This window comes from Rattus norvegicus, chromosome 8, assembly GCF_021556685.1.
Source record: "Rattus norvegicus strain SHRSP/BbbUtx chromosome 8, alternate assembly SHRSP_T2T, whole genome shotgun sequence".
Lineage (NCBI taxonomy): Eukaryota > Metazoa > Chordata > Mammalia > Rodentia > Muridae > Rattus > Rattus norvegicus.
This window is the reverse complement of record NC_141541.1, coordinates 66,576,554-66,590,870: the sequence shown is the minus strand read 5'-3', so window position 1 is coordinate 66,590,870 and position 14,317 is coordinate 66,576,554. Positions and strand designations below refer to the sequence as shown.

The 14,317-nt window shown below is 49.4% G+C and overlaps 1 long non-coding RNA gene and 1 pseudogene across 1 annotated transcript; one reads left to right on the top strand and one right to left on the bottom strand.

Annotated features, from left to right (window-relative positions):
- Positions 1–1,923: 1,923 nt before the first annotated feature.
- On the top strand, positions 1,924–3,744 carry LOC148004161 (uncharacterized). Its single transcript, XR_015627284.1, has 3 exons — positions 1,924–2,275; positions 2,939–3,074; positions 3,287–3,744. It is a non-coding gene; the product is annotated as an uncharacterized LOC148004161 (long non-coding RNA).
- LOC148004162 (signal recognition particle RNA) lies at positions 2,962–3,281 on the bottom strand (annotated as a pseudogene).
- Positions 3,745–14,317: the final 10,573 nt, after the last annotated feature.

Genomic DNA, 14,317 nt, shown 5'->3' with positions numbered 1-14,317 from the left:
AACATATCCAGTCGGACCTGAGGCAGTATCTGACCAAGATCCCCGATGGAATTATAATTCTGCAGGTGGTATTTTAGCCAGGGAGAGATTCATACCCTGACTCCTGGGCGGTCCCCACAGGACAGTCTTAAAAACCAGTAAATTTTGAAAAACTCCAAGAGGTCATCCAGGACAAACAGGAAAACCCATCTCAATTTTTAGAATGCCTCACAAAGGCTTTATTGCAATACACTAATCTGGACCCCAAAAACCCAGAAGGTAAGCAACTTTTGATGACCTACTTCTTTTCCCAGAGCTATCCCGACATAAAAGCCAAACTTAGAAAGCTGGTGAGGGGACCCCTAACTCCACAGACAGAAGTTTTAGCACTGGCTTTCAAAGTGTACCATGAGAGAGATGAGAAGGTCCACAGACAAAAATACCATATGCTGACAAAGACTGTGTGACCATCCCCAGCCACTGCACCGGACCACGGTCTTAGAAGACCAGACTCCTGGTCTTCTAAGGCTAATGGACCACAAGGCTCCTGCTGTAAATGTGGTCAACAAGGTCACTGGGCAAGGGCTTGCCCTAACTTCTGCAAGCCAAAAGGGCCATGTCCTAGGTGCCATCAGGAGGGACATTGGGCTGTTGATTGCCCTCATGTTACGCAGGACAGAGGGACATAATTTCCAACACCCCCCCCCAGCTAATCTCCTTGGCTTGGTTATGGATGACTGAAGGGGCCTGAGCTTCCTTGACCTGACCACCATCACCAGCAGGGAGCCCTGGGTAGTCATCGTGGTATGTGGGTGGCCCATCGCCTTCCTCTTGAACACTGGGGCCACTTACCCAGTCCTGATGGAGTTTTGGGGACCCAATTCTCCCTCTCGTTTTCCTATTGTTGGGGTAGGAAGACAACCTTACCTTCCTCACCAGACCCCATCACTTAGTCTCACTTTTAGGGGTGTACCTCTCGCTCACTCCTCTTTGGTAGTACCAACATGTCCTGTCCCCTTACTGGAAAGGGATCTTCTAGCTAAGTTGGGAGCCTCTCTTTCCTTTGCTCCCCCTATTCCCTAAACCCAAGCTCGCCAGCAGCCCCTCTTCTTCTTCTAGCCAGTCAACCTACCAACACTAACATGTTGCTTCCTTTACCAGCTTCTCAGGTAGATCCCCGAGTCTGGGACGTCCAGACCCCCTCTGCTGCTGAACAATATTCTCCTGTTATCTAATTACCAAACTCTAACAGGACCGTGCTCTGTTAAACTCCAAAACACGTCAAGACCACCCACCTTGTCTCCAACCCCAGAAAATGAGACTCCGCTCTGACAGTTGTGCTTGACCCCACTGGATTAGATAGGCATGAGCTTCTCGTCCTCTTATTGCTGTTCGTTTCCATTCAGGGTAGCCCTTACATCTGAAGATTCAAGGTTTGAGAAACTCCCACAGATAACAGTCTTTCCAAATAGGGCCAGGAAACTATTCCATGGCTGGAATGCCAGGAACCAATCCAAATTGCTGTCATCCCTGTATCTGTTATCCCATCTAAGTATTATGATCTCTTTACATGCTTTCTCTTTGGCCAGACAAAAGATGATTGTAAAAGATGGCCAGATGAATATGGAGGCTGCCCATGTTGGTCTTGGGCACCACCCTAGGATCACGGACCAGTCACTTCTTCTATCTACAATGCAAGACATTGCTTTTCTACATACAAGACCCATGGAATCTCAGGTGGGAGACAGGAGTTGTTGGTTAGCGCTACCGTAAATATCAAGCCAGGTTCCCAGTAAGTACTCTCTGCAACCAGTGAAAATATGTCTCAATTGCCCAACCTCTAGATATCAGAAAAGTAAGAGAAGTAATCAAATACTCCTCTGAGGTCCTTACCTCCTTGACATCCCCCTTCATAAATGGCACTAACTTGTCATTTTGTTCCAGACCTTGACCTCTGCAAACCAACTCCAATGTTGCCCGACCTGGTTGCTTTAAAGATTGCTGGCTATGTGTACCCCCTGGAACTAGCTCGAAACTGCCACTTACAGCCTCTCTGATGATACTGCCAAGTAACCGTACCTTACCTTTTGTCAGCTGCCCTGACTCTGATGTCTCCATGACTCCATACTTTTTTTCTATCTGTCTTTTTGGCATGGCAAACTGTTTTAAGACATCCAGGACACGTTCTGTAGGAATGGTGGGCTCCCTAGACTGCAATAGAACCACAACCTTTGACACCTCATCTCTGCTGAAATGCCCTGCAGTCCCAAGCACATCTGTCCTCTGTGGCGCTCAGGTAAAAATCATCGCCTACCTGCCAGCTGGTCAGGAGTTCGCACGTTGGTGCTCCTTTTCCTGAACTAGGAGTAATGCAGGGAACTGAGCCCCTGCCGATCCCAGCTGTAGATATGAAGCTGCCCGACATAAGAGGGCAGGGCAGGTTGTGTCACTCTTGGTCTCTGTGGGAATAGCCATTGGCATTGGGATGGCAGGGATAAAGACTTCCATGACCCAATATGATAAATTCACTTCCAAGCTTGACACCGGTTTTCAAAAAATGTCTGAAACCATGCTTACTATCTAGAAACAAGATTGATTTTTTTTGGCAGCTGTGGTGCCTCAGAACTGACAGGGTCTGGACGTCCTGACAGATAAAGAAGGTGGTCTTTGCCGGTTCCTCCAAGAAGAACGCTGTTTCTATGTCAACCAATCCAGGATAGTGAGAAATAAAGTCCAGGAGCTACAATCAGACATGCAGAATTTCAAGGAGCGTGAGGCCTCCAACTCCTGGACTTTTGAAAGCCCTGTATGGAAGTGGATACTCCCTTTCATAGCATCCTTTCTAGTCGACTTCCTGGCGTTACTATTCGCTCCCTGCCTCATTAATCTTGTCTCTGCATTCCTTCAACAACAGATACAAAAAGTTTCTAACCAAACTATTAATCCGTTCCTGTTACAGGATTACCAGCCGCTGTCCACAGAGGAGCCTGACGTGAACGTTTACCAAGTGGACCCCAATGGTGAAAGTCAGATGTACCCTGAAATTGGTGACACCCCAAGGCAGCAGGACATAGTCTAGAGACATGACAGTCCTAGTCCTTTTTCCGACCTGGGCCGGTTCACCCCTCCTTAGGCAACCTGGTGGTCCCCCGCTCCCGGGAGGTCACCATATTGATGCCGAACTTAGTGCGGACACCCGATCGGCATAGCGCACTACAGCCCAGAACTCCTGGACTCAAGTGATCCTCCTGTCTCAGCCTCCCGAGTAGCTGGGACTACAGGCGTGCGCCACCGCGCCCGGCCCTAGTCCTTTTTCATCATCAGCTTCCCCCTCCACCTTTTTTCTTTTTATGATAAGAAAAAGGGAAGTATGTTGGTAACAGGAACCAGCTCTACGGTTCATTGCAGATTCCCTCCAAACCCAGTGATGACGGTGATGTCACCATAGGCGACAGAGACCCTCACGTTTGTTGCCATGGCAATCGCCTTACATTCCCAGTATCCATTTGGTTTACCTCCTACCTTTGCCTGGGACTGGTTACATCACAGCCTAAATAAAAGGCAGACCCTTTCTGACCTTTGCCCCTTTTTCTTTCTCCTTTCCCACTTCATGTCCGTCATCCCTGTTGCCCCTTTTCCCCACAATAACCCTCTGTCATGTGGAACTGCATTGGCCTGCTGTGGTCTGTCCCAACATGAGCCTCAATTCTATCACACCATATATGAGAAACCACATCTACAAAATCATTATTGTAAAATAATGAGAAAAAGAATAAAATATAAACAGAATTTCTAGTATTCTCCCCACCCAAGGGTTCCTCCTTCTCCATGGACCAGTGAGTGTAAGAACAGAGTTCGATGCAAACGAAAGAGGTTTATTTTCTGGCACATGGGGGTCGACCCTCAATCAGCAAGTGACCCCGAATGGCTATAACAAGCAGTTTTATACTTTTTAGGGGTACAGGTTACATCAGCAAGGTCACAGTTTAAACTCATTGGCTAAGCATATTGACCTTTGGATCTATTGGCTACCAAGCAGATTATGACATGCATTTGAACTCTATCTGGTATCAGTGTCAGGTGACTACCAGTCAGCATATTCTGCGGTTTTTCAAGAACATTCCTGCTCCCCCAGAGAACTGTGGGTGGAGAATGGAACCAGGCCTATCCCTTGACCAGAGGCAGGAAGCTGGAACCTAGCCTAGCCTTGCCCCCAGGCAGGTGGGTGGAAGGCTGGCCAAAGTCCCTAGGGTCCTTCATGAGTAGTTTGGATAAACGGTAGAAATTCTGCCAGGGTGGATGGGAAAGAAGTTGGGGACAGGAAGAGGGCAGGGAACATGACACGAGGGAGCCAGGGCGTGCTAATGTAGGTGATTAAATCATTTGCAACAATCCATTTGGAACGGCAGTGGTATCTAACACAGGGCGTGATGACAGTTCCACAAATAGAAAGGTGGCCAGGGAGGCAGCTGGAGAGACACGTGTTCCAAGGGCATGGGTGGACACTTGAATTACTTCCTCTTGCCCACCCAGGTAACCCACCAGGCCCTGCAGCTTCCAGCCCGATGACCAGAGTTGCCCCTTCCAGGGGCACTTGCCTCTGAGTCCGTTACTTTACTTCCAGGAAGCCTTTGCCAGTGGCTCATTTCTCCTCCATCTACCCCACGAACAAATTCTTGAAAACAATTTTGTTTTCATCTTTTCTTTTTACATGTGTTTATTTATTAGTGCCTGGGGAAGGGTTATGCCACAGCACAAGTGGGAAGCTTAGAGAACACTTTTCATAAGTCAATTCTCTCCCTGTTCCACGTGGTTCCTGGGGATTGAACTCGGATTATCAGGCCGGTCAGCAATGGTCTTTACCTCCTGAGTCATCTCACCGGCCCCAAAGCCTTATAGGTTTGACCGCTCCTCTGCTCTCTCTCCCCCTTTCCTCTCTCCGTTTCTCCTCTCTCTCCCCTTTCCCTCCCTCTCTTCCCTGTCCCTCTCTCTGCTTCTCCGAGCTGTCAATGACTGTGCTCAAACCTACCTCCCTTCTGCCCAAGCCCTCTAAAGCATGTCTACTGTGTTTTGCTTTCTGGGATCAGTTTTTTTTGTTGTTTTTTTTTGTTTTTTTTTTGACGCAACATCTTTCTTTCTTCCTCTCTCCAGTCAGCCGGAGGTCTTTGGTGGACTAGATCTCACCCTTACTGCTACAAGAACAGAACCGTCACCCAGGCTGAACCAATCAGAGTAGTAGTGGTTGTCACATGTTACAAGCTAGGCCAATGAGAGCCTGCTCTGGGACTTTGGCTGGACTGCTAAGCCCGGGAATGTGTGCTGGTGGCTGATGTGGACCGGGCAAGCCTGGCATGGATGGAAGTGCCGGGATCCTGACAATACCAGTTGAAAACTTGATTCAGTGTTCAGGCTTAGCCATACTGAAACTCAGGGTCCTTGATAATGCGGCTTCTTAGGATCCCATGACCTGCCCTGCCTCATCAACCTGGCCTCCTGATTGCTGTTCTCAACTTCCCTGTGGCCACACAGCTTCCTTGCTGCTTCTGGTGATAGCTGAGCACTCCTGCTTTCGAAGCCTTTGCCCTCGCTGTCCTTTCTGCTCATCTAGCCCTAAGCGTGAGTAATTTTCAAGGCTCCTTCCACAGTGGCATCATATTATATCACACTAGTAAGTAAATTTGGTACTGGCCCAAGGATGGCATCTTCTACATCCACATCACACCACTCCTATAGTTTAGCACTTGACTTTAATTAAATGTAACCGAATGCTGCAACCCTGTAATACAGTTCCTCATGTTGCGGTGACTCCCAACCATAAAACCGTTTTTGTTGCTACTTCATAGCTGTAATTTTGCTACTGTTATGAATCATAATGTAAACATCTGGTATGCAGGATATCTGGTATTGGACCCCTGTGAATGGATCATTTGACCCACCCCACCAAAGGGGCTGTGACTCACAAGTTGAAAACCACAACTTTAACTACTTTTCCTGTTACTATTCATTAGACAGCTAGCTAGGACACCTACCCAGGGCAAGCCTTTGCTGTATCTACTGTTACCACTCCAGGGGTCAGGACCCAGGCTGACTCACTACATGGCCAGTAATTGCTGGTTCTACAAATGGGCTTCTATTCTATTCCGTGAGGTTGAACTCCACTGTGTTCCAATCTAGGGTATAGGTGAAAGGTTAAAGCTCCTATACTCCCTCTGTTCTATTCCTCTTCCTTTCTTCCTTTCCCCTTTCTTCTCTCCCCTCCTCCATTCCCTTCTCTACTCCCCCTCCCCCCTCCTCCCTCTTTTTTCTTCTTTTCTTCATCTTGCCCTTCTTCCCCTTTTTCTCCACCTCCTCTCACCCATTTCCTCTTCCTCTTCATCACTCCCTTTTCTCTCTCGTCCCCTTCTTCCATTTCACCAATTTAAGGGCTGATCCCTGCCACCTGGCCTTCTAATGATTTCTTGGGAGGGAGCCTGCTTTCCTGTCTTCAACCTTGCCTGACCTCAGAGCAAGGCTGCAAAATGAAGAATCCAGAAGGGGCTGTCGAGGAAGGAAGCAGGAGGGCCTGGTAGCCGATCAGGCAGCACCTTCCATGATACCCAAGACCACGTGGATGGAACAGACAGTTAATTTGCTCCCTAATTACCAGCTTCACCGTGGCCATCCTCTGAAGATGCATTGCTTCTAATTGAAACAGCAGGGTGGATCGTAGGCTCTAGGCAAGCATCCTTTGCCTCTCCTAGCAGGAGCCAGAGGCAGGCAAAGGTGTTTCATTAGAAGAGAGTGGGGGTGGGGAGAAGGTGGTCACAGTGCCTCCTGTCTCCTAGAAGGGTTATTTGGAGACCTGCAATTTAGAAGCACAATGAAACTACTGATGGGAGATGACCTCATCCAGGAAGGAGAGGCTCCACACGGCTACTCCTCCTGCCCACAGATAGCAAGAATCCCTCCTCTCCTTCCTGGAAGAGAATATCTTGGCTCATGCACCCAAACTCAAAGTCTTAGGGCATACTGGGCATGTTGGCAGAATTTACGCTACTCCCCATATTTTGCTATCCCCATTTCCCACTTAGTTTTCTAGATTGCAAAATGGCCAGTTAAAAGACTACATTTTCCAGGATCCTGTCCAGATAGGTCGGTCACCAATGACATTGTAGGTTGTATTTTCAAGGAGATGTTGTAGGGAGGATTTGAGGGGAATTCCTCTTAGGAGAAATATGTGCAGATGACATTATTATTATTTTAAGATGTATTCATTTATTTTATATACATGAGCACACTGTAATCTGTCTTCAGACACACCAGAAGAGGTCATCTGATTCCATTACAGATGGTCGTGAGCCACCATGTGGTTGCTGGGATTTGAACTCAGGACCTCTGGAAGAGCAGCCAGTGCTCTTAACCACTGAGCCATCTCTCCAGCCACTGACATATTATTATTTTTTCATGTTTTTATTTCTGCTTCTTGTCCTGGATATTACTGTGGTGGTTGGAGCTTATATAAACATCTTGGGGCCCTGAGGTTGAAAGTTGAAAGTGAGGTTATCATTCTAGACATCTCTGTAGAGGGAACCTGAATCCTTGATAAGCATATTGCTGTGGGCTATTTGTCTCTAGATTTGTTTTGTTTGCTTTTGTTTTTGAGACTGCGTTTCTCTGTTTAGTCCTAGCTGTCTTGGAACTAGCTAGCCTAGAACTCAGAGATCTTCCTGCCTTGCCTCCCAAGTGCTGTGCTTAAAGGTATGAACTACCATGCCTGACATAGATCTGCTTTTGTTTTTGTTTTCCTTCCTTCCTTCCTTCCTTCCTTCCTTCCTTCCTTTTTGGTTTTAGAATAAACTTTTTATATGATCACATCACTGCAGCTAGGTTCTGTCACTAGCTAATTTACTCAAATCCTAGCAAGTGCCCCGACCTTTTGAGAATGTGGAAGATGGGTCTGCAGCCCCTATATATGCACTATACGTGGACGGACACTCTGCTTTGCATATGATTTTAGTGTGGAGAAGGCTGGTCATCTCTGAGTAAGGAGATTTCACCAATGTCTTAGTCGGCAGCCCAAGCCTGGGTCACTATTGCTTACTGCTTTGGGGACTCTGGGAGCAAACCCATGACCTGACATGTGGTGTCTGCTTTATTGACAGCCTTTTGCTTTTATTACTGTTAAATTAAAATTCTGCACTGCATAATAGAAAAGATAGTAGACTGTGTCCTTGCCAAGTCGTGGGGGACACTGGATTCCCACAGACTGACTTGTCATCAATATGGATGATGCCTCTCTGGGCTTTAGAGATGGCTGAGCAGAGGCATTCTGTACAGAGGGAGGACGGACAGGAGGACATGGAGAGGACTCCCTGGAGGCGGGAGGAGCCATAAGTCCAGAGTTGTGGACTTAGTGCAGTGAGCTTTGAGAGACGCTGTGGAGGGCAATGGCACTAGTGGGGAGGCTAAGGGCAATTTACCTGCTTCCCATAGGAGGCTGGACAGAAGGCTTGGCCTCATCTGAAGATGAAGGGACCACAGCATATCAGACCCTAACAGGAGATAGAGTGTAAATTCAAAATCTTTTCCTCTTGAGAACAGAAAAACCTTATCTGTGGCGACTACCCAGAAGGATCTGAGACAGAGACCTCAGGGCCACTTCCGGGGCCAGGGTACCATCTGGTGTATCATATAGATGTATCACATAGATGTATCATATAGCTGTATCATCTGATGTATCATATAGATGTATCACATAGCTGTATCATATAGATACATATATCTCTATATGAGTTTGTGTCTGTGAGGCTGTGTAGAAGTCATCCATGTTGTTCTCTGTCCCTGCCTCTCAGAAGAGCATGAGGCTTTGAACTCAGTCTTCAGGCCTCACTCTGCCAGGAGTTCCCCTGACTGTGTGCCTGAACCCCTACCAGATCCCCAAGCTCTGTGGCTACGAGAGATGTCAGGGATTGAGGCTGCAGAGGACAAGTGATTGGTACTATCTCTTCCTGCCTCAAGGAGAAATTGCTCTGATGCTGCCAAGGGTCCCTCCTCCCATGGTCAACCACTCTGAAACCCCTCCTCCCCCTCTTCCTGTTACCTGTCTTCCACCCCCACCCACCTCCAATTCCCACAGTGACAGAGGTCAGGGAGATATAAACAACCCACGGTTTCCAATTAATTTTTAATTGCCACTTGAAATTCTTAATTGCAGCTGAAACACTATCTGTAATGGAGGCCTGGGGTAGGGGTAGGGTGGGGGTGACCCAGTTAGAGGTGCTGAGCCAGTAGGGGAGGACCAGAAGGCAGCCTGACAAGTGACCCTAGGAGCCCCTAGAGTAGTGCCTCTACCTCTCAGGGGCCAGAGGCCTAGGCTCCAGCCTGTTCCCTGGGCAGGAAGTCTATAGCAGCACCATCTGTTTGTGTCTTATTACAGTAATCGAGGGTCCTAACAAGACAGTGCTGCAAGGTCTCCTTGGCCAATTAGAACCCTTGCCTGGAGCTGGGGTCAGAGTGGCCAGAGTGGCCCTAGGAGCTTCCTGGGAACCCTTATAGGAGATCTGAGCACTTCCCACAGATCCTCAGCCTTACACAGGAGGTCCAGGCTTCTGGAGAAGCCTTGAGGTGATGCCACGGTTGGAAGAAGGATGAGCAACTGTCTAGTCTTCAGGACTGAAGAACTTCCTGTGTCATGGCATTTCTGGAGCTAAGGCCAAGGAAAGGCCCAGTAAGCCAAGCCAACCAGTTTAGGTCAGCTGGCTCCTTGACACACAATCGGTTTTGGGGAGTGAGGAACTGTACTGCCCTGAGGCTCTTCAGCCTGACTAGAGATCTGACCACAGGAGAAGCTGCTATTCTTCTTGTCCACACTGCCCTCAGCCTGGGCTTCCCCAACTAGACTTGCTGTTGGTCTGCTCAGTCATTCTACTCCCAGTTGCACAGATGATTTCCTTGTCCCACATGGCATAAGGCCTGAGCTGGGCCTCAGTTTCCCCTTCCTCTAGCCTAGTGGTAGCCTGGTTCACCTAGTGATGTGGGCAGGGCAAGGATCTATTTGAATCAGGAAAGAACTAAGAATAGACAACCTGTCCAGAAGTGGAAAGACCTGGCCTAGCTACTGGCTGGGGTGAGGCGAATCATTCACATGAATTGTTGGAAGCAAGGCCTGCTGTAGCCCTCCGTCTGCCTTCCTCTTCCAGACATGCATTTGCAAACTTTTGGTTAAGACAGCTGGTTCACCATAGGCGACAGTACCTGAGTCTTGACAGCTAGTGACAACAGAAGCCTGTGCAGAACAGCTTGAACATCTGCTGGAGTTGCAGGGCAGGTGGAGTGGGGGCTGGGGTCATGGCGAGAGGCAGGGGCTGTGGCTGTAGTCAGGAGAGAATCTGGCCAGGCTTAGGGCTTGGAAAAGCAGGGGGACTTGAGGAGAATGGGCTTTCCTGGGGAGCTGGGGAGCATTCTGTGGGTGAGCCTCTGTTAAATGAATGAGTGGAGGAATTTATGAGCAAACAGAAGCCAGAGTTGGATTACTAAGCAGAGTTTAGTAAGCTACTAGGCATAGTCACTATTCTGCCTCTTAGAGCTCTTAGGAACAGATCACAGCTAAATGCCTCTTTCCCCTAGAAGCTGCCATCCCTCCAGCGACATGATGACTCTAACCTCTTGCTTGGATCCCCTCTGGCAGATTCCCTAACGACCACCAGTCAGCAATACGGTGGCCTCAGAGGTCTGAATTCCAATGCTGTCCAACAGAACAGCCTTGAGTGAGGTGGAGAGATAGGGCTGAGCGACAAAAGGACTGACTTCCGCTCCTGCCTGGGCAGTTGGAACCCAAGTCTCTCTAGATTAACAGAGTCCTGTCACCGAGCCCAAAGCATGAGCAACTCCCTGTCCTGCCCCCTGGGCACAGGCTGCTCTGGCTTTCTGCTCTGGCTGTGATTCTTTTGTCAGAGCAGTGTGGCTGCATGCCCCTGCTTGCCTGCTCTTAGTCCTCCCTCTGTAAGACTCCTCCCTCTCTCCCTCTTCCCCCACTTCCTTGGATGTAAGGATCTCGTGAGTCACTCCACTTTGAGCTGCCAGATGCCAGATGCAGTTGGACTCAGAGAGGAAGCCAATTTTCCCCCGTTATTTAAATGGAGCCCTGGGCTAATGGAAGCCCCTGTCCCTACCATCCCTGCATTTTTCAGTAGGGTGGGAAAAGCTGACTGCTCTGCACCTCCCAGGCTCTGTCTGGCTGCCCTCCGGCCCCTGAGCTTGGCAAGCTTGTCTTGCTGCCAGGAGACATGGCACCGGTCAGCTCACTGCAGCCCAGGGCATGCTCAGAGAGGACTCCCATCACCAGGCCATCAAAGCACTTATGATCAAAGCCCAGGTTAATCCCCAGGGCATCATCCAAGGAGTTTTCAGGAAGCGATTCCTCGGTCCCTAGCGCTGTGCTGGTGTTGTGGGGGAGACAGAAAAAAAAATCCCTGTCTTCAAGGAATCATCTGTTTAGAGAGAGAAAAAATTTCATACAAAATAGTGGTTCCTGTTTCTCTTCTTGGATCTCCTTCCAGACACGACCTCATTTAATTATCACAGCTCCTCCATGTGAGGGAAACTCTGAGGCGTGAGGCTCTGAGAGATTGACTCATCCAGGGTCAGGTCTGTGGTAGGGGGCTGAGTACTATCCCGAGGCCATCAGAATACAAAATTTCCCTGAGTCTTCAAACGGTGTATGGAGGAGACAGAGACAACTCCTAAAAAGGGAGCCCAACAACCTCTCTCCCTGCCTTCCTCCAGAGATGTGGCCTCTAGGCTCTCCTGGAGCTCCTGCTTCAGCCTCCCTTGAGCTGAGTTTACAGCTGTACACCACCGTGCTAAGCATTGTATGGAATTCCTACCAGCCAGTTCTGGCCATGTTGAGAGAGAAGACACAGCAGAGGAAAGCGAAGGCGCCGCCACACTCTCATCGTTGGGCTCATGGGCAGCCTCATGTGCTCAGACATCTTTTTCTGTTGGCTGACTGGCACCTCAAGGCTGACAATCAGGAGCCATCCATCTGTATCCTTGGCTCCAACACGGAAGTTGGCACGTAGATGCCCAGAGAAACTGCACTGGAAAACTTATCACGTGATGACCACCCAGCCCAGGCCTTGGCAGTCCAAGGTTGAATGCGGGGTTCTGGGCTAGCATCAGACAGCTCCAGGTCTTCATTTTGGATAGAGAATGAGAGGGGTATGCCACCTGGTCTCTGGCTTGTGAAATTTGGGGTCTCCTGCTTTGATCACTTGATCACTTATCTCTAGAGTGAAGTGATTGCAGGCTGCCAAGCGTTTGAGGGAAATAGTCTGCTCTGGAAAGACACATTTCCCCCCATAAACTTGCATTGCGATTTTTGACCGTCTCCTATAAAGGAAGAGAGGCGTCTTTTAGTTTATGTTTACAACTGTGTGACTGGAAAAAAAAATCGATCCTCTCACTCGACATTTTCTTCAGCCAGACTCTTCCCCTGACCCCTGGAGTCTTTGATCTGGGACAAAAGGCTGATGCCCAGAACTTAGGGCCAGAGGCTCCTTGGGCAGGTGGGAATGGCCCTAGCTTTAAGCTAGCTATGGGTCTGGCATGGACTGGCATGGGAAGGGCCTTTTGATTCCTGTATGGTTTCCAAGCTGTCAGCCAGAAGGCAGGGGCTGGCTAAGAGAACATGGCACCTCCCTCCAGGCTGTGGAGAGGAAACAGGAGCAGAGCCAATTCCATTGCCCTTTGTCAGACCCAACAGACCACGGATAGTGGTGGAAGGGACCTCTCCTGTAGCAGCCCCAGGGATTGCTGCCTCCCACACAAAGCCTCCTTTACTGCCCATGGTAAAGGTGGCTCCTCCCTCTGTTGGCCTCCTTGTTGGCCTCCTGCCTGATGGATGTCTGTCTCTCAAAGTATAACGTGGAGCAAACTCGTCAGGCAGCCACCCTCACCGCTATGAAAATACCTTGGCTCAAATATTAGCTCCTTCCTTCTTCATTGTGTGACCCAGACAAGTAGTTTGACCTTTTTCTGAGTCTGGGTGTCCCTGGCTGTCACATCAAGGGTATTTGAATGTAACAGTAGACCATTTGATTTAGAACCATGCCCTCCCCTCCCGTCTCCCCTCTCCATACTCTTTCCCAACAGGCACCGTGTTATACTGCATCTGGCTTGGTGCACTGCAGGAGGACCTGGAGCCTGCTTCTTCTGTTGCAGTCTGCTGGCACACACAGGAGGCTCCTCAGAGCCAGCTGGACCGGTAGCTCGGAGTGAGCATGGTCCGCCAGGCTGATGCACGGTCAGGGCCAGCTCTGTTCTCTCTCATCTGGGATTCCAGGCTGAAGAAATACTATTCAGCCAAATCCAATTCTGAAGGTTGTCTACAAATCTGCTGCCAGCACCAGGCTGGAACCCTTCGGAGTCAGAGATCATGTCTTGCATTCTGTCCCCAGGGTCCAGCAAGGGGCACTCATCATGGTTCCTAAATCCCTTAGTTTAAAAGACCAGAGAGGGGATGTTAACCCAAACTGTGCTGGCAGGTGCTGGACTGGGAGCCTCTGTCACGAGGAGATTACCTGGCCAAACCAGACCCAGGTCAGCCGTACACTAGTCTACCAGCTCAACCCATGACTCAGTGGATCTTAGCCATCTGCTTTCATTCACCAAGTAGCTCCCTGAGTATAAGGTGATGCCAGATAGCCGTGCTTCCTTGTCTGCTTGACGGATTGTTACAGTGACCTTGGGCTAGGGCTAGCTGCCTTGAGTTCCACTTTATTTTTATTTTATTTGTACGAGGGTTTGCCTGTGCTGTCTCTCCGTGTTTTCCAAGCTTGCCTGGTACTCATGATGTGGACGAGGCTGGCCTCAGTTGGGAGGCCAGCTTCTTACCTCTGTTTCTCTTGGTGCTGGGGTGACAGGCATAAGCCACCACACACTGTTATTATGTTCATTCTGAAGATGGAGAAACTGAGGCAAAAAGAACAGAACCAATCCCGGAGGTGCCTCAGCACCTTGAGGGCAGACAGAGAGCTCTCTTATCTATTGGCTCACTGGCACCAGCGTAGAGGTTGCTGAAGGGTGGTAGCGAGGGCTCAGGGGGAAGTGCCGGCTGCTACCCACCTCCCTCCTGCCCACCAGAGGCCTGCTGATCTCTCTCCTCCCTCTGCCTTTTAATTGCTTGGAAACAGAGCTGACGGCAGTGGGAACGGCTCAGCCACCGCGGGTCTCATGACTGGAGGCTTTTGTTTGTTCGCAGAATCATATTTTTACACTCCGGCTTCCGCTAATTTATGCCGCAGACCGAGCTCTCCCTCGCTGAAGATGGCGTGCTGAAGAGAGGGGAGTCAATTCCTGG